General features: G+C 49.0%; 1 protein-coding gene across 12 annotated transcripts in view; it reads left to right on the top strand.

Annotated features, from left to right (window-relative positions):
• Rimbp2 (RIMS binding protein 2) overlaps positions 1-22,178 on the top strand; it is a 175,549-nt gene that overhangs the window by 81,100 nt on the left and 72,271 nt on the right. For 10 of the 12 annotated variants that reach the window (XM_060382288.1, XM_060382287.1, XM_060382289.1 and 7 more), the window contains 2 exons: positions 10,174-10,262; positions 17,738-17,852. The gene's annotated coding sequence lies outside the window, so the exon portion shown is untranslated. The remainder of the gene's footprint in view (positions 1-10,173; positions 10,263-17,737; positions 17,853-22,178) is intronic. The other 2 variants (XM_060382285.1, XM_060382286.1) reach the window with 1 other exon arrangement.

Below are 22,178 nucleotides of genomic sequence, written 5' to 3' on the forward strand. Positions count from 1 at the left end.
GACTCTTTCTTGCCCGCCATCACCATCCCCTTTTCTCAAATCCATTTGCTGTTTTCCTTTTGGGAGAGGATTAGGTGTTTCTAAAGCAGGGGGATTAAACTGATCCGTAGTGATGGAGACTTGAGATGGTGTCTATGTGAGGCTGAGTGGAGCTTTGTAGCTTGAGGTGATGTCTCATGTCCTGCCATCCCTGGGGTTCAGTTCTTCAGAAAAGGGACTGTAGTTGGGGAAAAATCTTAGGGTTCTGAGTACCAATGAATCTATAGTATCCGAGAAAGAGATTGCCACTAGATGCGTGGAGGGGTTTCTGGTCCAACGGTGGCAACTCGCACATGGCACTGTCTCTAGCTAGGCAATGCTGTGGGCTCCACATCAAGCCATGCAATTTGCCTGGTGCTGCATCTTGGGTCTCAGCTGTGGCTAATGGTATCCTGGCTGCCCCTACCTTGTCCTCTTGATCATCCATTAAAACCCCACTTCCCTCTGATTCTCCCAGAACCCCTGCTCTCCTCTCCCAGGGCCTGTGCTCTTGAGATAGCCATGTAGTTTTTTCCCTTGCCAGGCTTAGTCCATGTCCCCAGGCAGCCTTGTTTCTCTGTTTTTCTTGAATTAATTTGATTTGTCTTTTTTCTAGAACTTAATCCATCTGGCATGCTGTGGTCCTTTGTGCATCTCCCCAACTAGGATACAACTCACTAGAGCAGGGTTTGTATCGGGGTTCCTTGGGGTGCCCCAATATCGACTGTACTTGGGACTTCTGAACAGGTTGATGATATAGTCACCTGGTCAGAGTCATTGACAGGACACTGGGACATTCTTTCACTCTTAGGAGGATCTTCAGTTTGCACGAAGCCTCCCGAGTTAAACCTTGTCTTAGGAAGCAGCCAAGGCACTCATCCACCATGAAACCCTGTTAGCAAGCGTCTCAGTATTTGATATTCATGTGTATGTGACAGTGCAAAGGCTGGGTCAGAGGCAGTGTGGTCCCCAGAGGTATGACACAGTCTGAGTCCCCCAGCTGGTTGCTGCATCAGCCTCATGGTCTGTGGATGCTTCAAAGGAGACCACTCCAACTTCCCTTGTGAGTAAGCCACAGACCAGAAGGACTTTGAAGGTCTAGTGGGTGTCTCTATCTCTCTCTCTCAAAGATAAGCTGATGAGCAAAGCCATATTGAACAGAAGGAGGAAGTTGGTGTCTTGGAACTGAGTACAGCTATGGTCAGGCTCCCAGGCAAAGGATGCATATGGCAGGGATCTCCTATGAACAAGTTGCAGAAAGTGAGGGGAACAAGTCTCTAAAAAATGCATAGCCCCAGGCCAGATGGAGGGCAGAGTGTTAATGGCAGGCATCACCTGGGGTAGTCTGCAGAGCCTCCTGTCACCTGAGCCCAATCTGTGACCATACAACCTTGGGAATTGACTAGAGCCTGGATGTAGATTCTGCCTGATCTGAGATGTTCAGCCTCCCACACTCTGTCCTAGTAAACCTTTTTTCTTTATAAAGTACCCAGGACCAGATATTTTTGTTTTAGCAGCAAAATAGAGCAAGACAGATAGTGTTATTGACTGAGTTGGGCTCTGAGATAGATTTGCTATGTGATCTTCCTTATATCTTCTAACCTCTCTGATACAATTTCTGGAAGAAGCCCAGAAATAGGCAGTTAGGTCTAATGACAGACACATGGATGTTTACAGCTAATTGTGACTGTCTGGAAGCACAGACACAGCATTGCCAGATCTTCAGTTTCACACCCCTCTTTCCAATAAAATATCAATCCTTACCTTCCTATTAAATATCTTATTTTTTTTTCAATATTTGTCATGATCTCTAAGCCTTGAAAACACATAAAGTATGTGGGCCAAATGCACTCGTCTGCCACCACACCAGATGGCTTCTCTCCCTAGGTTATGGGGTGTGCTCTGGTAGCTGTTTTTCACGAGGGTTCTGTGGGCACGTCAGCTTTCAGAGCCCTGCGGGAAGAAAAAGCTGTGCTTGATGACAATGCTTCCATCCAGCCAGAGCAGAGCTTCTGTGCTGAGAATCACGTTCTTTTTACCCGAGTCCTGCTCGCAAAGGGGGCAGTTTCAAAACTGACCCTAGGTTCGTTTCCAAGCCTCACGGCTCCTCTGTACCTTGTCTAGGTCAGACTGGTAGGGTCGGCTCCTCTCATCCCAGGCAGGGGCAGGTGTTGCCCTGAGTGCCACAGCTTGAGAATTTGGTAGGGAAGGGCCTTCCTTTGCGATGTGGCAGCTGCCCTGCGAATGGCCTGGGTGGAAGAAGCTCTGTCACATCAGGATGATGGAGGCTGGAGCTGGTTTTCTATCAGCCGGTACCTCAAGCTGTCACCTACCACATGGTGCTCATATCAGTCTCCCAGTGGTCTTGGCCAGGGTATACATGATACTTCTGCAGAAGGGAGCAGGAGGCATTAGGGGCATTAAATAACTTGATGGTACAACACAGGTAGAAATGAGGTGTGTGTGTGTGTGTGTGTATGTGTGTGTGTGTGTGTGTGTGTGTGTGTGTGTTGGGGGAATGTGGAGGCCTCCCTGGTCTTTACTGAATCTTTGCTGGCCACTGTTCATCGGGCTCTTTGTCCAGGCTGCTTTGCGTAGGGAACACGTGGGCTCTTGGAGATGTCTGGTCTTAATGACTATTGTGGAAGAAGAAGCCCGCTGGGTGTCTGTAACCATGGCCTGTGCCTTTTGGATGTGGCACCTGTGACTTGGGTGGACTCTTTGCATTACTACATCCAAGGCTACCAGAGAGCCTTCTCAGATGGCTTCCATGGAGGAATAATGCTGATAAGGCTGTGTTTGGTGGCATTTAGGCCCATCATTTCAATCCTAGAGCTAGTTTATTCTGAGGCTGAGTGTCTGCTCACCTTGCAGTTACCAATCCCTGTCTCAGAGGACATTCACCAGAGAGGCATACAGACATCCACAAGACACACATGTATTCAAGAATGTCCTTACTGACAATTTTAAAAATCGAGGTCTTATTCTGTAGCCCTAGCAAAATTGGTACTCATTATGCAGCTTTGGCTGTTTTCAAATCTCATGACAACTGTTCTGTCTCAACCTTCCAAGTTCAGCTATTACATGAGTGGACTGCCACACCTGTCTATAGCACCATTTATTTATTTATCCGTCCATCCATCCATCTGTGTGTGTATCTATGGTCAGACTGGCATAGGGAAGTAAGTCAGCCATCAGTCTTAGTGGTTAGTCTTTGGGAAGGGCCTGGGCCTTTCAGATGAAGTTTTTCTCTGGCAACCAGGATGGCTATTCTATATGTGTGCCATTTACCACATCACCTCCTCGGGGACAGTTTGCAGTACCAGCATCCTCATCTGCTGGCATGCCTGAAGTGGCCGTCTTGGGGAATTTGCAATGCGATGCTGGAGGCTCAGGGCTGGAAGGAAATGGGGAAAGGCTGGAGGAATCTTAATGAAAAATGTCATCATTTCTAAACCATTAATAAATTCTGTCTGGAAGAAGTGCCTTTTAAAAAATGTCACTTAATGTTTTCACGGCCTTGTTATCTGCGGAGAGACCCACAGAGGCCCATCTTTTATATTAACAGCGATACAATTGACGTGCCTTCCTTCCCGCATGGGTGGCTGGTGAACCCTCAGCTCAGCCATACCATGTAGCATCATGTCAACAACCCAGGTGTGGGATTCCAGCTATACACTTTTCTACCTATTCCTCCCTTTTTTCTCCCAGTTCACTGTTCTGAACAGTCTTATCACGTGACTATTTTACTGCAGGCACCCTTCAATTTGTTTTAGGAGTTAGGAATCACTTATGTGTTCTTGTGTGTGGTGCAGGCTGACAACCTGTGGGGTCACATTTCCTGCAAGTATACATCTCCTAAATCCACAGGTCGTGATGATGTTACAGGGAGTGAGGAATTACCCAGAAGTTCTCTTAGTCCTGCAGGAGCTAAGCATCACGAATCTTAGAGGGTTCCTTGGCCAGCTTTCCTGAGCATCTATCAGCAGTCACAAACACGTGCTTTCCTGTTGTAAATTTTTAGCATAAACAGAATTAAACAATGCATGGCATTTGAGGCTCGGGGTACTTCACCCAAAAGCATGCTTTTGAGAATTTTCTGAGAGTTGAAGGAACCTGAAGCTTAGAACTACCTCTCTTCCCTATCATTCTTAGGCAGCAGACTTTGTTATTTGGGCAGCAGCACCCCCTCCTTCAAATAATGGCATTTCCTACTCAGATGATCTCATGTGAATCGCCAAGAATTGAAGGGCTAAATAATTTTCTCACCACCAAACTTGGAATGGTTAGGACCAGACCTCCAGTACAAGCCCTTTGAGTTGTGATGATCCAGCTTATCTAGTAGGTGGCCAATCGGCTGGCTGTCAGGGCGCCAGCATCACTGGGCAAATGTGGCAGGAGGAGGTTAGGAGCTGGGACCGAGCAAACATTCCCTTCTGGCTTTCTTTTTGAGAATTCCATATATTATCTTTTATTTGCATCCCGTTCTCACCTCTTCTACTCTTCCCATTTCATCTCGAGTTCATGACCTCCTCTTCTTTAATTATTATTGCTTCATATGTATATACGAGTACAACCTGTGGCACCCACTTAGTGTTGCGGGTACTGGCTAAACTATCAGGGGCCTCCTCTTTGGGAAAAGCTGATTTTTCTCTCGGCAGCCATTAACTGTCTGCAGCTCTTCATCTAAGGCTTGGGGAGTTCTCTCCCACCAACACTTAAGGCTTGGGGAGTTCTCTCCCACCAGCACTGGCAAGTCAACGAATGTTGTCCTTGTGAAGGTCTTGTTGAGGCAACCATACTGTTCAGATTTCACGCGCACAGTTTTTTTGTCACACATGGAAGACACACTCTCACAGCAGACATCTCTCCCTGGTCCTCTGGCCCTTAAAAATCTTTCTGCCCCTTCTTCTTTGTTCCCTGAGCCGTGGGTGGAGGGGTTGTGCTAGGGATGGGCACCTCACAGTTAGCAGATCTGTTCCCTAAATTCTGATTAGCAGTGGCTTTTTGTGACGGTCTCCCAGCTGCTTCAAAAAGGGGCTTCGTGATGAGCTACACTTACCCATGGCTATAAGGACAGGTGTAAAGGATGTGGTTGAGAGTTATACTGGTGTGCCCATTGCTCACCCCATTGCATAGAGCATGTTTCTTTACATGCCCCACAAATCTATCTTCAAGTCTGCCCTCTCCCTCAGCAACTTCATCTTCCCTGCCAGTGTCACCATGCTGGCACCACCAAAGTTTTCCCAGAAAGAATGAGATAACAAGCACAGCCCAGTGTTGGCTTACTTTGTCATCAATGGTGCCATTCTTCTGTGGTACTATTAGGCTAGACTTCACGTTGTAATGGCACAGTCTCTAATTGAACCCAGTGCGGTGGCTCCTTATGATTTGTAAATAATTAGACCTATCCAGACAGGAGAGTGAGTTTGAAACTTCTGCAGCTCTTCTCAGATGACAAAACCAGAACAAATGACTTACAGTCAAATGCACAAACCAACTTCAGAATACAAACCCTGTCTCCTTTGGCATGTCATTACAGTCCTTAAATCAAGTTTCCCTTTGGAGGTAAAGAACTTACAGTTGGGGCTGTGGAATACTTGCCATGTAAGCATGAGGGACTTGAGTTTGATCCTAAGAACCCACATTAAAAAGCCTCACTCTGGTGAGTCTGGAATCCCAGCACAGGGAAGGCTGAGCCAGAAGGATTCTAGGTACTCTGGCCAGTCAGCCCAACTGAGTCAGTGAGTTTTAGCTTCACTGAGAGACTCTGCCTCAAACAGAAAGACACTCAAAATCAACCTCTGGGCTCTCCCCGACATGTGTACACAATGCATACACACCCACAGGTACACATGCGTGGATGCATGGGCACGCACCCTCACACACATCCTCCCACAAAAATGTTGCATCTGAGTTTCCATTGCTGTGGTTGACCTCTTCCAGGCTCCTGCTGCGTCTTGGTAAAGTCCTTTCTCACGAAATCCCTGCTTAGACTAGCTTGGCTGTTAACGCTGGACAGCCAATGCGGAAATTGCTTTAGTCAGTGAAGTAAGGATGAAACTCTGTGTGGAGTTTCAATGTATGTCCATTTTTTATTTCATGGAATTGAAGGATCCCCCTGATCCTCTTAAGCCCCCATTCCCAGGCTGTGCCTGCCTGTAAGTTCCTAGTTTGGACTAACTGGATAGCCTTCTAGAACATTCTAGGTAGACATTTCTGGGCTTGCAACCCAGGAGCCTGTAGTATGGCAAGAATGGGTGCATCAGGCTGTGTAGGGCTGGAGTCAGAGATCCATAGTGCCTGACTCAACCCCTGACCAATTCTTACTGTGTAGGGGCTTCTTACTCAGGCTGTTAATTAACCCCTGCCCCTTAATTTCTGCATAAGGCAAGCGAGGCACTACCCTGCAGTGCTAACGTGGCAGAGGTCTGGAGAAATGGGGAGATTTTAGGAGTAGAAGCAGAAAGTAGCTAGCCCAGACACTGCAGCTGTGACAGCCCTTCGGTGCCCCTGGCTCTCAGGCCTCCTTGGAGGCCAGGAGTTCAGTCTCTCCACCTCTGATGTCTGTAGCATCCACCTTTGTTCTGTGTCCAGTAGCATGTATCTATGAAAAGTGTCTCTTGGGTCCGTAAAGCACTGTTGGGAGCCTAGCATTTGGTTGCCATGGAGCATGTGGTTCTGGGTCCCTTAAATAGAGGCATCGTGAAATCTTCCATGAGCTCCTATTCTGTGTCCTTACTTTGAGGTTCTCTCTCATTTTACATGTATTTTAGGAAGGACAGAGTTCCCTGTGATCTCTCATGACACCTGCATTTCTGCTGTTGTCAATGTTTTTTTTTTTTTTCTATCTTGTCTTCCTTTCTCATGGGGCTGGGGACAGGGGCCATGTGTAGAACATGCGTGTGTCAGGCACCCACTGAGGTCAGAGTCTAGAGGAAGCAGGGCCCACAGGTTCTCCAGAGAACTGGCTTTCCCACTCTTGCCTCACTTTCCCCTTCTCTCCATCTTACCACTGAAACATGGATATAGTGAGCATTCCTCGAGCTTGGGAGACACCTAAAGCCTGTTGTTCTTTCCTTGACAAGCTCTTGACATGCTCATGCTCTTTGGAAACTAGAACTCTGCTTCCCTGTCAGTGATGTGACAAGATGATAGATCAGTCTGGGAATTCTAGACTGGGTTCATGAAATAAAAGACACTCCAAAGGCTGAAGTCCCAGATCAAGGAGCTGGTTGGTCCTATGCTATTGAAGTTCTTTCATGCTCTCGGGGGCCGATGTCTTTATGTGGCTCTGTGTATGGGAGGAATAGAAGAATGAAGAAAAGAGAGAGGGGGAGAGGGAGAAGGAAGGAGGGAGAGAGTGAGAGCATGAGAGTGTGCACAATTGATTACATTCTGGTAAGGATACCTTATTAATCTCCCAAGAGCCCCATCTACAAATATTGCAGCATTGAGGTTCCAGGGTATAAATTTGGAGAGAATACAATTCAACCCACAGTATGCGACCATGGCCACACCAGGCCCGGATGAATAAGAGCACCCCTCATCACCTCCTTTCTCCCTGCATAAGGGCAACTCCTGCCCATCAGATCTCTGTGCCCTCATTGACCCAGCAGCGTTTGGATTCTGTGTCTGTATGACTTGTCTAACAAAGAGCCTCACTTTCAAGCCAAATCCAACCTGTAGGCATGTCTATTTTGGGAACGAGCACTCTGTGTGTTTTTATTTGAGTCACCAGACCGCATATCAAAACAGGAGTAATCAAGAGAGAAAGCTGTGGTGACAGCTGCTGCAGGCACAGCAGCCCCGGTGACACCGGTCACTCTTCTTCCTGTGTGGCTGCTATGCTTGGGGCTGTGCCGCAGCTGACGGAGGAGGACACATCCGATTCCCCGACAGTCTAGAATGTGGCCCGACTGTCATGGTGTCATGGTCCTACTGTCCGTGTGTAGCGCTCACCTGTCCCTGAGGGCAACTGAGATTCAAGCTATTGATCAGGCCTTGCTTCCTCCTCCTCATTGGAATCTACCCCCACTCCAAAGTATGCTTAACACATCAGGGAATCACATTGGGCTTTTTCCTGCTTAGTGTATGGTAAAAATTAAGGGTTTGATAACGCTGTATTTACCACGCTTTCTTCTTTGGCTTGGAGCTGTTCAGGATTTCATTTTCAGCAGGTCTCATCAACACAGTCCTGGGACCTTCTGGCCCCTTGCCTGCAGCTGTTCCTCATTGCAGTGTGGCCATCTGCAGGGTGTAGCTGGTGCTTCCCGTCTGCAGCGTAGACGCTGGGTCTTCACATGCTCACTTGTCTCATGGGAGGGAGTTACTCTTTATAGATTCTCAAAGGTTGTGACCACCTGTGTCACTGAAGAGTTAACTATCTGTGGGCTAGGAAGTGGCTCAGTGGGTAAAGTACCTGCTGAGCAAGAGTGAAGACCAGAGTTTGATTCCTACAACCTGAGTTAAAAAAAACAAACACAAAAACAAAAACACAGATATGTTGATCTGGAGAGGTAGAGATAGGCAGGAAGGATCCTTTAGACTTGCTGGCGAGCACAGGCCGTTTCAGTGAGTGACAGTGTCTCAGAAAACAAGCTGAGGGCGACTGATGTGTGGCAGCTGACGTCACCCTCCTGCTTCTTCCTGCATCTGCATGTGTGTGTAAACACATGCACAGAACTAACTATCCGACGCAGCAATGTAGTCTGTGCAAGCCAGAGTGCCTGTTTTTGCAATGCTATCTCAGGTCAGAAGAGACTGAGGAGGAGGGACCTGTTTCCAGAATCAGTCCTCAGCACAGTCGTGACAGTGAGTGAGTCACAAGTCTCCCCATCTCCAGGCTGTGGGCGTGTGTCGTTGAGCTTAATAACTGAGCCCTCAGATGCGGTCAGCAGCCATGGTCCCCACCTCCGCAGGGGGTCTGTTCTGACACAGCGCAGAGCCACGGTGACGGGTGTGCCGGTATGTCCAGTGCCGGCTGCCTCCGCCCGAGGAAACCCTGCAGTGCTCCCTCTCACTTCCTTCCGTGGATCCTTAACTTGGCCGTCACCCGCACTGCTTGGTAGAGCTGGGTTTGTCGTGTTGCAGCTGCAAGCCCACACATGGACCTTCTGGTCTCAAGCATGCACCCGACATACACAGCAGTTTTGGCATTTTTTAGGTGGGGCTTGTGGAGTAGAGAGGCTCAGTTTAATTGGAGTGGTGCTGACTTGCCTGAGTAGGTAGCCCTGGTCCCCTCTAGCATCACCTATGATACCCTTTCGAGTACATCTCGCTGTCTAGCAGTATGGTAGGATAAGGGTGAGCACTGAGAACTTGCCGAGTTGTTCCCAGGCGTTACAAGGGATGCACACCAGAACTGCATGCGTGCTCTGTGACAGCAGGGAACATCAGAGCCCACACAGTTTAAGCAGCGGCATTGAAGGTACAGCCATGGCGTCCCTTCCCGTGCCTACTCTGGGCTTCTTTGAGGGTGAGCAGTGTGCTTATTAGTGACATGCTTATGATATTTTGCTCAGCCATGGAGCCTGCTCAGGCTTAACCGGGCTTCCTCCCTCATTCATTCCTGTCTGTCCCTGGCCACGTTCTTCAGCTCAGCTCTTTCTTGGCTGGTCTATTGGTTATTTTCCATCAACTCTTTCTGTGGCTGACTCCTTGCCATGGGGACTCGGGTCATAAGTGGCCCTAAGTGCCAGTTCATAATTGGGCTGATTCGGAGACATTGCAGTAGGAGCAAGAGGAGGCGACATGTCTTTCTCTTTGCCTGGTACTGTCTTGGAGTGGTGTCTCCTGCCTTGAATTAGGCAGCCTGGGTTGTCTTCACCTCTTAGAGCTGGAGACACCAAATGCAGCCACTGGACCCGGTGAAGTGGGATTTAGTAAGTTGAATCTTTCTACAGCTGCTAGAAAACTGGATGGCAGAGCCTTGCCCCCTCTGCACCAAAAGCAGCTCCATGGTCACGTGACATCACGGCACAGGTCACCAATCCCATTCTGCAACTGGGGTATGCATGGCTTCAATAAAAGAAAGACGCAATCTCACCTGGCTGAGGGTCCAGAGTGAGCACCCGGCTTAGAGCTAGGCTCTAAACCAGAACTACATCCCCCAGGCTCTCCCTTGACTCACCACACCCTTTCCTCCTTTTCCAGGAAGATGAACTGAAGGCTGCTGTGCAGAGGGAGCCTCGCCTCGGGCCTCTGGAAAGGCCTTCCCCTTGAGGGCCCGGCAGCATGACCAGGTAGCAAGGCCACTTTTAACCCACCTTGGAATCCCTCTGAAAGGCCTGGGAGGAGCCACAGGAAAGGAGGGGGGCATGTGGAACAGACAAACCCTAGACAGCCAACGTGGCCTGAGGCCTCAGGCTGCTGAAGCACCCAACAGCGTCTCTCAAACACGAACCTCCACCTAGACATCTACCAGACAATGAGTCAGGAGCCCAAACCAGAGTACAACGGCCTATCCCAACTTCTGCCTGGTTCTCCATCCTCTACCCTTCCCACCTGTGCTGTGGGGGTGCTGGCCAGGCCCCAGCTCTCTACCTGGTTTCCATAGCTGCTGGAATTCATGCCAGGCTACTGTTTTTGCTTACCGAGATGCAAAAATGGTTTCTTAATTAGCCTCCCTACCTCCCAGCTCGTCATCCTGCCACAATTCCTACAGCAGATGGAGTGCTCTTGGCTTCTTCAGTGCACTCCCTCCTGTTGCCTCCCATAAATACATGAGGTTCTGGTGACCTTGTACGACCTTGGTGTCTGCCACTCCACCTCATTCACCACACTTCAGACACCCTAACTTTTTTTTTTTTTGCAACTTAGAACCTCAGTGTGGTTTCAGCTCCAAATGGTTTCTGGGCCCAAAAGGCCACACTTCCTCCTTTTCCCAAAGCCCCACCCACCGAGGCCTCAAAGCTGCCCGCCACCACCAGCCTGAAAGCTCACCTTCCCTCTCTTTCCATGGCACCGTGTCTCACCTGGTCTTTATGTCCTTTAGTTTGTCAGTCCTTTCTCACTGCTGTGCCTGTCTGTCTCCTCTGGTCCAGTCTTTGCCGTCACCTCCATTGTTAAAACTCCAGCATGTGGAATGCAAGGATTTCTTCGGTGTTAAGTAGTGGGTTAACACCGGATCCACTTTTGGGTTTTGCTTTTTCAGAGTTTCACTATTTATAGCTGATAGTTCTAGAACTCACTATGTGCCCCTGCTTTAGCCTCCTGATGTCTAGAATGACAGGCCTATATAACAGCAGGCTTTAAAAATTCTTTGTTTGTGTGTGTGTGTGTGTGTGTTTGTTTTTTCGGTTTGGGGAACTGGGCCGTGGGCTTGCTAGGTAAGGGTTCTACCATGGAGCTTCATCTCCAGGCACCATACCTCCAATCCTGCCTGGTGGTTTTGAGCTGCTGATTTCACAGCTTCACCTCCTGACTGTATGACACAGAATAGCCAAACCATTTGATCCTCAGTGTCACTTAGCATCTTTTTTAAAATGTGTTTTTTGTATTAAGGATATAGCTCTATGGTAGAGCATTTATCTTGTATATAAAAGGCCCCCAGGACAACAACAACAAAAGTTTTGGGCCAGAGTGATGGCTCAGTGATTAAGAATATGAACTGAGTGAGGACCTGAGTTTGGTTCCCAGTGTTGATGTCTGACCCACAGCCTATAACTGCTGCTCCAGAGAATCTATCGCCCCCTTCTGGTCATGATGGGCATTGCACTCACATGTACACTACATTCATAAACACATTATTAAATTCTTAAAAGCATGGGCTTTTTTTCTCCCTGAAGAAATTACAGTGTCAATAAGAGTTGGGATCCCTGTACTGGTGGGAACTGGACAGTCAGTGGGGAATGTAGGCTGGGGGTCCCAGTCACTAGGACTGCGTCCTATCCAGCAATCCCACTTGGGGCTCTGTGTTCCTTTAATGGCTGCTGTGTTAAAAATACCCTGACAAAAACAACTCAAGGAGAGAGGGTTTATTTTATAGCCCACCCTTGCAGGGAAGTCATGGTGGCAGGAGTCCCAGGCAGATGGGTCTTCCTACATCAGTTAACCAAATCAGATTATCTGCTACGGGTATGCGCAGAGGCCCATCTCCCACGTGATTCTAGATTCTGTCAGGTCAACAGGGTGTGTAGCCAAACAGATCAAAAGCAGCGTGTAGCCATGGTATAAATTTACAGTGGCCCAAAGCTGGAAGGAACGCAGTGTATCGCCTGATGATGAATAGATATACAGGGCACTCGCAGACAACCCAGCTTGACTCTTCCCCTAAAGATCAGACACGTCTGCTCCTGTTGCCTTTTCTTCGTGCCCTTTTAAGCAGGCTTTGAGGTACTGAGTGAACGTACCTCCCCCTAGCTGTGCTTTGCAGGGGTGTCAGAGGAGCCTAGTGACTCACAGGGCACAGACGGGAACAGCACACTGGCAGGGGTGTGCCCAGACCTCTCCCTCTCCCATACCAGCCTGGTTGGGGCTCTGTTTTCTGTTCATCCATAATGAGATGGCATTCTAATATGAGCTGTAGCATGAGTTGATGTTGGGGACACCAGGTGAACCCAGCCATAAAAGGATGGATAATAAACAAACTTTTTATTTGTTTGCGTATTTGCAGACCAGGGATGGTACCAAGGACCTTGTGCATGCTGGGTAAGCGTCTACCACTGAGCCATACCCCCAGCCTTCTTTTTATTACTTTTCATTTTGAGATAGGGCGTCAAGTTGCCCAAGGTGGCCTTGTTCTTGCTCTATCACCAGGCAGGCTTTGAGCCATCAGTCCCCTTACTAAGTTTCTTGAGCAGCTGCGATTATAGGCCCAGCTCTGGTTGCCCTGAAATGAGGTCCTTGGAGTAGAAAATGGAGTGGTGCTTGGGGCCAAGGGAGCAGAGATTGGGGGTCATTGTTTAAGGGGACAGAATTCTGGACAGGGGTAGCAGTCATGGGGTATGACTGTTTGGTATGACTGAACTTGAAAAGCGCTGAGATGGTACCGTGGATATTTTTAATCAGGTCTTAAAAATGAATGTGCTTTTCAGTTAACACCCCTTTCCCTGCTCCCATCAGCCTCTGCTCTTCAAGGCAGCTCTGGGGAGCAACTCTAAAAAAGTCAGGCACATACACACTAAGGACACACACAAGGAGGCTCAGTGACCTTTTTAGCCCAGGAGTCACTGTTTCAATTGATGGTGACATTTGTTTTAAGCATCGTATACGGAATAATAGGGCTGGTGGGGGAGCTAGGCCATGGGATAGCTTTCTTCTTCCTTCTCAAGTCACTCCACACCGTGGGGGGGGGGTGTTGGTAGTGTGGGTTTCGGGGCACACCAACCCTCTCCCGGAAGCAGATGCAGTCCCAGCTTTGAGGTGGCCTCTCTGCACAGCCTCTGGGATGCACTTGACATTCTCTGCCTCCAAAGAGCAGGACTTGGTTCAGCTTTTGTGTTTTCTGTAAGGCTGGAAACTTCTGGGTCCCTTCTCAGCATTCCCTTTTAAACAGGCTGTTAGAGGGGCTGGAGAGATGGCTCAGAGGTTAAAAGCACATAATGGTCTTGTAGAAGAACTGAGTTCAGTTCCCATCACCCATATCAGGCAGCTTATAATTACCTGTAACTCCAGTTTTCCAATGGCATCTGCTGCCTCTGCAAGGTATCTTCCAAGGGTATCTTCACCCGTGTGTATATTATGTGTATATTCTTACACACAGACAGACACACACACATGTAATTAAAGTTATAAAAACATAAATCTTTGATTAGGCTTCTAGGTGCCCAGTGACAGTACCTCTCTTCTCTGCAGGGAAGACAGAGGAGCCTGGTGACTCATGAGGCCCAGACAAGAACAGCAGGCTGCCAGAGACGTTCCCAGATCTGTCCCACCCCCTTGCCAACCTGGCCGGGCTCTGTTCTCTTCCCAGTTCTGGGTGAGCTAGCTTGCAGGCTTAGAGCCTTTCACAGGAGACAGCAGCTCACCAGATTGCCCGTGGGCTGGGCTTCTTGTGTCCTTGGGTAGCTGGGAAGAGGGGAGTCCCAGGAAAACAGTGAATGTTACACCTGATTTATAGTAGGCAGGGGCTTGTCAGTATAAACCTGGCTCCCAGGAAATTTCAGAGGGCTCACTCCATTCCTTCTCTCATTCTTGCTTGGAGTTGCAATCTGCCTTTTCATAGTCCCCATGAAGAGAACATTAATTACAGATGTGAGGAGATGTGTGGATCCCATACTCGTCTTAAGCCTGAGCAGAGCTGATAGAGTCCAAGGTCCAGATGTGGTCCAGACTATTAAACACCGTATCAAAGTCCCTCTGGTGGACAGCCTTGCGGAGGAGCATCAAGCCCAGAAATCTGGGATGCACTACAAAAAATGTCCTCAATGCCTTGAGGCTTGCAAAATCACCCGTTTACTGATTTGCCAGACTAATTCTAATTCCTTCATTGGCTGAGGTAGACAGAGCTGGGAGCTGCCCCTAGGGCAGGACAGCTGTCCCATGGCAGGTTGAGGTTTGAGGCTTCATTTGCTTCGGGTAGCTATGGCTAAATGTTGTGAGCTTCTCTCTGCCAGGTACCTTGTGGCTCCCTCTAGAATCAGCTGCGAACTGGAAATGTTTCAGCAGATACTCAGAGGCCAGCATTGCCAGCTGAGCTTTGTCTGCCTCGTGGGGCAGCACACAGGCCTGGAGGTGGCAACCCCCAAGCCGAGTACTGTTATTAGTTAGTCTGTAGCCCAAGGACGTTTGAGCTGCAACCTGTAAATCCAGTGACCATGTTGGCAGAGTCCACATCCCACTATGGGATTCCATTATGAAAAGCGACACCATTAGTATAATTAAGAATATTATGAAAGGATGACACACAGGTATTTAGGACTTGATAGGCTAAGCAACTTCAGTTTTGTTTTGTTTTTTCCAATTTGTTCCAGAGATACTTGCACACAAGCAGTGACCTCAGGCATCTTACATTTGGGATGAAAGAGAGCTGCATGACTTTGTCTTTGGCCATCTGGAGCCCATGCTATCTGTCCTGAGGAGGTCTCTTGGGGTGCCTTGTTACTCTGAGTACTTCTCTTTTGCAGGAAGCAGCTCGGCTCAGTTCCCAGGAGAACATTCTAGGCTCAGTGCATCTCTGACAGCAACATGGAGAGTTTTAAGGGGTGCTTTATGGCCACAGTAATGTGGACCGTGAAGCTCTCAGATATGTATAGACACATATCTGTCCTCCCCCCTCCCCCATGTTCTGGGCTCTGCTGGGACCTGTGAGACAAAGTGATAGGTTCCTGGAGCGCCCTGGACTCTTGCCAGCTAGGCCACTTTTACTCACTGGGCCCTGAGGTGGCAGCAGGGTCCGGGGTGTTTGCATGTAGAGGCAACAGGTCTACATCCCTTCTATGAAGCCAATGGCAGAGGCCTTTTCTTGCCTGTCAGCTCCAGTGTCCCTTTTTCACCCAGCAGAAGTAGAAGGCGGGCCTTTGATTAAAGCAGTATGTTCATGGATCCTTATAAGAGGTGTTTCCTGAGCAGAGCTACCAGCTAGAGAGGGACTTGGATGCAGGCCCTGCCCTGCTGAGCCATGCCCTGCCTGGGTGGTGGCTTCTGGGACAGGGTGACAGGGTGTTCTCTTCCTCTCTGAGCACTGTCTCCTCAGTGTAGCTGGAAGAGGACCAGCCACAGCTTTTCTTGTTTTGAGCTCAGGATGGTCATAGTCACTGGGCTCCACTGGGGATTATGTCTCATGGGTCTCTGAGTCACAGCTGCAAGGTGAAACAGAGTCCTAGCCCTGGTAACACAATGGAGGAAACTGAGTCAGGGTCCTTATAAAGTATGGGTGGTTACAGAACAGAGGGTCAAGAGATGTGGGGTGGGAGTTGGGGGTGTGGAATGGCCTTGAGACACAGAACAAAAGGCGTGAGGCTCAGTAGGACCCCACCTGAGAGCAGAGCCCCACCCGAGGCTCTGGGGAGTAGGGTGTAGTTCCTTCAGTATCAGAGCTAGGATAACTGACCTCCCAAGCTATGGCATAGGATGCTGTCTGGGGTCAAGCTGAAGCAACATGGGGTGCGGTTTGGGGGCAGTCCCAGTGGCATTGCAACAGCAGCCAGCTTCCGTGCAAGGCTCATCATCTACATTGCAGAAGGCCCGAAAAAAAGCAGTGTGGTGAATTGGGAGTGGGCAGACAGAAGTAGTAGGGTGAGGTTTCCATTAGCTTCGGTGGGCAGGAGAGCCTGCCACCAGAGGGGCTCTGCTCAGAAATGGAGCTGGACTGGGATAGGAGTGGTACGGGATGGGTGACAGGTAATGGGGTCCCTAGGTGCAAAAGATCAGAGGTGGGAATGAGCGAGAGGCCAGGGTGCCCTCAGCATGTGGAAAGCCAGGCCAGGCCAGGCCAGGCCAGCAGAAGAGAGAGATTACAGAGGCTTGTAAACCTGAGGAGTTTTCATTTTATTTTGATTTCCATGAATACTCCAGGACATTTCTAGAAGGGAGAAGCAGGGCTTGAAAAACACTTCAGAAAGCCATACTGGGCTCCCAATGAGACCAACTTCTGGGTGCTTAAAGTACCTCCACCCCCTTACTCTCTTGACAAGTGGAAACATGAGGCATGGCAGCTTCCAGCAAACCTGTGCTCTGGGGTTGAGGTTCAAGAGTGAGGAGCGTTGGGCTGAAATAGACCACGGCGTTTTCTTCCAGATTTGTTGCCAGAAGCTTCAGGTGGCAGCAAGACGACATGTGTGAGTTCCTGCACACCAGACATCCCTACGGCCCCCGGTAGCAGCCCCTGCAACCACCAGGAGTGCCACGTGCCTGTCCCCCCTTCTCTTGGAGTCAGGGAAATTGTCTAGTTAAGGTTAATGCCTCATAGCTCATGAAGTCTCTTGAGACAATGAGGGCTTTGGAGGTGGAAAACATGTCTTTGTGACAGCCTGTTCAGGGAGGGAAGGAAGCTAGAAGGCTGCCTTTGGGGTGTGTTGTTTCCTCCTGAGAATTAACAGGAACTCGGTGCAGGGACTTCCCTCATCAGTGGCACTCCCTGACCTGCTTTAGAGAAACCACAAGAGAGACAGGGCGAAGGGTGTGCATGTGCCATTTTTATCCAAAGTCAGTCCTAGGCAGAGGTTTGAGAGAGAAGAATCAGTACTTCCAGATAGCCTGGGTAACACTTTCTTACCCGTTAGGATTCTCATGGCATAAGAGACAGAAAATGATTCTTGTTGGTCCAAGTAACTTTGGTAGAAAGGGAAACAGCTTCAGGTATGGCTGGATCTAGGTGCTCAAGCCTTTTCCCTCTGTATGTCTTGGTCCTGTGTCCTTGTCGTTGACTTCATCCAAGAACTTTTCTCCTCTTGTGGTGGCAAATTACACAGTAGTTATAGCCCTTACTCTCAGTTTCCTAGGTCTCCTGGGGAGAGAGGCTCCTTTTTTTCCCACCAGGTTCTCACACAAGGGTCATAGGTTACCTTGGGCTAAAGTATTGGCCACATATTTATTTGGGTCTTATTCCAAATTGCAGTCAATCACTTTGGGTGTGGTGAAGATGGGGATTGGGGGCTCCTCTGGGTGCCAGCTGACCCTGCCTTGTATGAACAGGCCCCAGGCAGTCTTTCCAGAGGGTCTCAAGGCTCTTTACTGCTCCAGAAGAGACTGTACAGGTGTTGGAGGGGACACACGTGCCCTTTCCCATCCTGGGGGATCCTAATGGCTGCCATGTCTCCTGACTTTCTCCTTATAGGTAAAGGCTGAACATGCCTGGCTCTCCGTGGTGACCTGTGAGGAGAGCTCCATTCACTGTGAAGGAGAAACGCCAGCTCCAAGCCAAACTGGAGAACTTGGAACAAGTCCTGAAGGTAGGGCAGTTTCATGTAGGGTGATGACCCTTCTGCAGCCAGCAATGGGGTAGGGGAGGGAGTGCTATTCTCTCAGATGGGAAGTAGCTGAGGGCTCAGAAAACCTCGTCAAAATTCAGGGCATTTGGGGCCACATTTACTCTGTCTCTGGTGTAATGTAGGAATGGAAGGCCAACCCAACAATGCATTCCATCTCTGAGGTGTCTAAACACACCACGGAATGTCCATAAACCATCGAATGGACCATCTCCAGCCCTATTGACCTTTTGGTCATTTGATTTTTCTTTTTTTCTGGTGTGGCCCTCATAGCCACACTTCCAAGCAAACAGCACTTCGACTTCAAAGCCAGTTCATTTGGAGACTCACAGAAGTATATGCTCACACAACACTCTGATGGAGACATACCCAAGCTATTCTGGGCAACTGGCTCCTCTCTGGGCTTTCATTTCAGGAAACTGAACTGAAGACAGAGACAGACAGAGAGGAGAGAGAGAGAGAGAGAAAGAGAGAGAGAAAGAGAGAGAGAGAACTACATCAATCATTAAGCCATTGTCTCCACCCGCTGGGCGTTGTTCAGGATATAAGCTGCCCACCATCTGGAGCCCACTCATGAAAGTGAGCAGCAGGAGGGACAGTTTAGATTGGCCATTCTCAGAAGACCCTAGTAGGCACTTGATGATGCCAGAGGTACACTAATCCCTATAGGAAAGAGAGCCACTAGTGATAGTCAAACCTCCTGCCATGCAGATCAGGACTCAATAGCAAGGGATTATCCCACACTAGTTGCTGGTAGTACGGAGACTGGGCCGTTCCTAAACACCCTGTGTGCCTGCTGAGGAGCCGGCGTACTGGCTAGAGAGACAGTGGGCAGCCTCTACTGTTTGCACATATGACTCTTGCTTTCTTCAAAGCAGACTCTTCGTGGAGCTGACCTGACCAAAACGGGGGTGGGTGAGGATTTGGGAGACAGACAGTGAGACTCCAGTCAGAATAACACAGAAATGGATCGGAGTCCCTCTTGTGGGTCAGGCCAGTCCTTGGTCTGGATCCCTCTTAATTGCTTTACTTTTAAAATGATAACTTGGCTGTGGTTGAAGAGATGGCTTAGCAGTTAAGACCCAATTGCTGCTTTTGCAGAGGACCCAGGTTTGGTTCCCATTGTGGTGCCTCATAACTGTCCCTACCTCTAGTTCAAAGACACCTGGTGCCCTCTTCTGGGCTCTCTGGTACCAAGCAAGCACACAGTGAGCATGCATACATGCAAACAAAACATGTACACATAAAATAAAAATAAATATATCTCAAAGACATGATGATTGGAAGCTGGGGAGCTGGCTCAGTCAGTGACGTGCTTGCTCTGTGAGCTTAAGACCCTGAATTTAGATCCCCAGAATCCACATAAAAGCCCAGTGTGGCAGATACCTAGAGTCCCTGGTGCTTTTGGACCAGTGGTCTAAATAAATGAGTAAACTCAAGGTTTAGAAGAGACCCTCTCTCTCAAAAAAAAAAAAATGAGCTAGAGGGCCTGAGAGGTGGTTCATTAGCTAGAGGTCTTGCTGCCAAGCCTGGAAGCCTGAGCTTGATCCCTGTAATCCTGCATGGAGAAAAGAGAGGATTCTCAAAGGTTGTCCTCTCACATCCATACAATCATGTGCCCTTGCCCATACACCACAGACCTGCGCACGCGCACACACACACACACACACACACACACACACACACAAATAATGACAGCGACAACAATAGAATGAATAAGTAAATATGAAGATGGTGGAGAATGATGGAGGAACACAAAGCTTCTCTCACAGTCTAACCCAGCTCCAAGCATCCAGGGAGACCAGACATAAACTTATGTGAACCACTCCACAATTCCCAACCTTTTTGGAGAAAGGAGCTGTTGTTTACACAGGATGTTTACTTGAAACATGAGAGAGATGCTGAGTGTCAAGGCTGACTCTAATATCATTGCCCCTTTCTTTGGGGGTGTTGCAGTTACAGTCCTATGATAGTTAGGTTTGCTGTGATAAATACCATGACCAAAAGCAAGTTGAGGGAAAAGGACTTATTTCATTTTACGCTTCCAGATCACCATCTCTTTTGGGAAGCCTGGGCAAGAGCTCAGGGCAGGAACCATGGAGGAATGCTACTTACTGGCTCATTCTTTGGATTGTCCTCAGCTAGCTTCTTTATTCAAACCCGGATTACCTGCCTTTGGGTGGCATTGCCCATAGTATGCTGGCTCCTCCCATATCTTTCCACAATGAAGACAATTCTCCTCATGTAGACTTGATCTGGTCCATTCCTCAGTTGAGACTCCTCCTTCTGAGATCATTCTTGACCATGTTAAGATCACTGGGGCAGGGAATCAGGTTTGGGAAAGGACAGTCAAAGGCTGCAGCATGTGGCTCTTGAGGCTCCCTTTTGAACTGTGAGTGGCGGGAATGGGTCAGCATGGGTTACTCCCACACAGGGAGAATATAAGAAGCATCTTAATGGTTAAAAGTGGAGAAGGGACCCTATGACACTCCCACCCCTCAATTCCATGCCATCTAAAACACCATGAGATGCTGTCCACTGTCTTTTGGAGGCAGTAGCTGGTCTAAGGAGACTGTGCTCACCTACACTTCAACAGCAGGCTGCCCAAGTATATGGGGCACGTAGTCTCCCTTGGTGATGATTCTCTGAAGAAAAGCCCACAGGCAGATAGGGGGCAGTGGGATGTATCTTAGGAATGTGCTTAGGATCTTCCCGGGGGGGGAGGATATTTCCAAGTGAAGCCAGGGAGGGGCATTGTTAGTATCAACAAAATAGCACTCGCATGTAGAAGCAAGGAGAGCTTGAGAAGTTTAGATTTCATCCTCAGAATCTTGGGGTACCCAGTCCTCCTGTTATTATTACAGTGATACCATGTGATGGACTGTCTCCAGGCTTGGTGGCTTAAGACTGTAGCCATTCCTTGTTGCTCTCCAGTCTGGGTTCGTGAAACTGCTTCTCAGTATGAGTGGGCTTGGCTGGAGGCTCCAAGGCTGTCACTCGTGGCTGGAGACAGCTGGACACAGCTAGACTAGACGGCTGTGCTCTGATGGCCACCCAAGTCCTAGCTAGCTCCTGGTTGTCTGTCCTTCAGCTATGTGTGGGGTCTGACCAGTGGCATGGAGGACTAAGCAGAACAAAGAACAGGTGTGTCCCCACAGGGACAAGCTTGAATCTGGCACAAGGTTCTGCCACCATGTTCTTGCGGCCAAAGCAGGTTCCAGGCTGTCAAGGTCCAAAAGAATAGAGAGGACATCCCAATGCCAGGCGCGCAGGCGCAGTGGGATCTGGGCATCTTCAACATTGTTTATCACATCTGTTCCTGAGGGCTGAGTCATGGACCCAAGCTCTATCTGATGTCAGTTGGACAAGAAAGCAGGGATCGGGATTGATAGGCAGTCCAGACAGGAAATGGTGGCAGTGTCTATCAGAGCGAGAGGAGGTCATGTTCCTGATCTGAGTTCAAGGTAGAGGCCACAGAAGCTGCTGATGGCTGGAGATGGCAATAGGAGTCAGAGAAGAGTCCTGATGGGGCTCGGACATGGGTTTTACCTGAGCTTAGGGGCCATGCCCTGGACAGGAGCACTGAGGATGGACAGATGGATTTGGCAATCATTTTGTGTCGGGAACAGTTTGTGGTGGCCATGCAGTTCTCTGTGCAGAGGACTCTAAGCTTACGCTTAGACATCCTCATGAACTACTGGGAAAGGTCTTCACTCACTGCTAGATGGAGCACAAGGAGGAATTGACCCATTCAGCCTGACGTTGAGAAGGTGATAGCAGGCGGGGTGTGTGTGTGTGTGGGGGGCATTTGTGTCTGTCATTGTGACGCCAAGTGTCTGGTAGTCATGGTTGTCAGAATTCTCTGACCTTCCAGCTCACACTGCCTTCCAAGTGTGATGGTGTGGACCTGACATACAGTAAGTGAAGGATGCCTGTCGAAGGCTTTACTGTTTGACATCAGTCTGTGGCTAGTTATTCCAGAGGCTACGCCCACACACTGGCTTTTCTGTTTCCAAACACTGCTGTGCCACTTGTCTTAACCCTGACCATTTCATTTAGCTGAAGACACTAGATGCCGCTTGCCTAATGGCTCCAGATTGATTGGTGAAACAAACAAGAAAATCAAGAACTAGAGAAGCGTTTTCTTTACACAGGAGCACACAGCTGGCTAGTGTGCTGTAAGTGGCATTTGAAGGCCATCGGGCTGGCTTGGCCTCTCCCCCCACCCCTCAAGTCCTGGTCTCCATATGTGAGCCTGGGGGTTGGGAACCACTGATATGGGATGTGAAT

Source organism: Meriones unguiculatus, chromosome 4, assembly GCF_030254825.1.
Source record: "Meriones unguiculatus strain TT.TT164.6M chromosome 4, Bangor_MerUng_6.1, whole genome shotgun sequence".
Taxonomy (NCBI): domain Eukaryota; kingdom Metazoa; phylum Chordata; class Mammalia; order Rodentia; family Muridae; genus Meriones; species Meriones unguiculatus.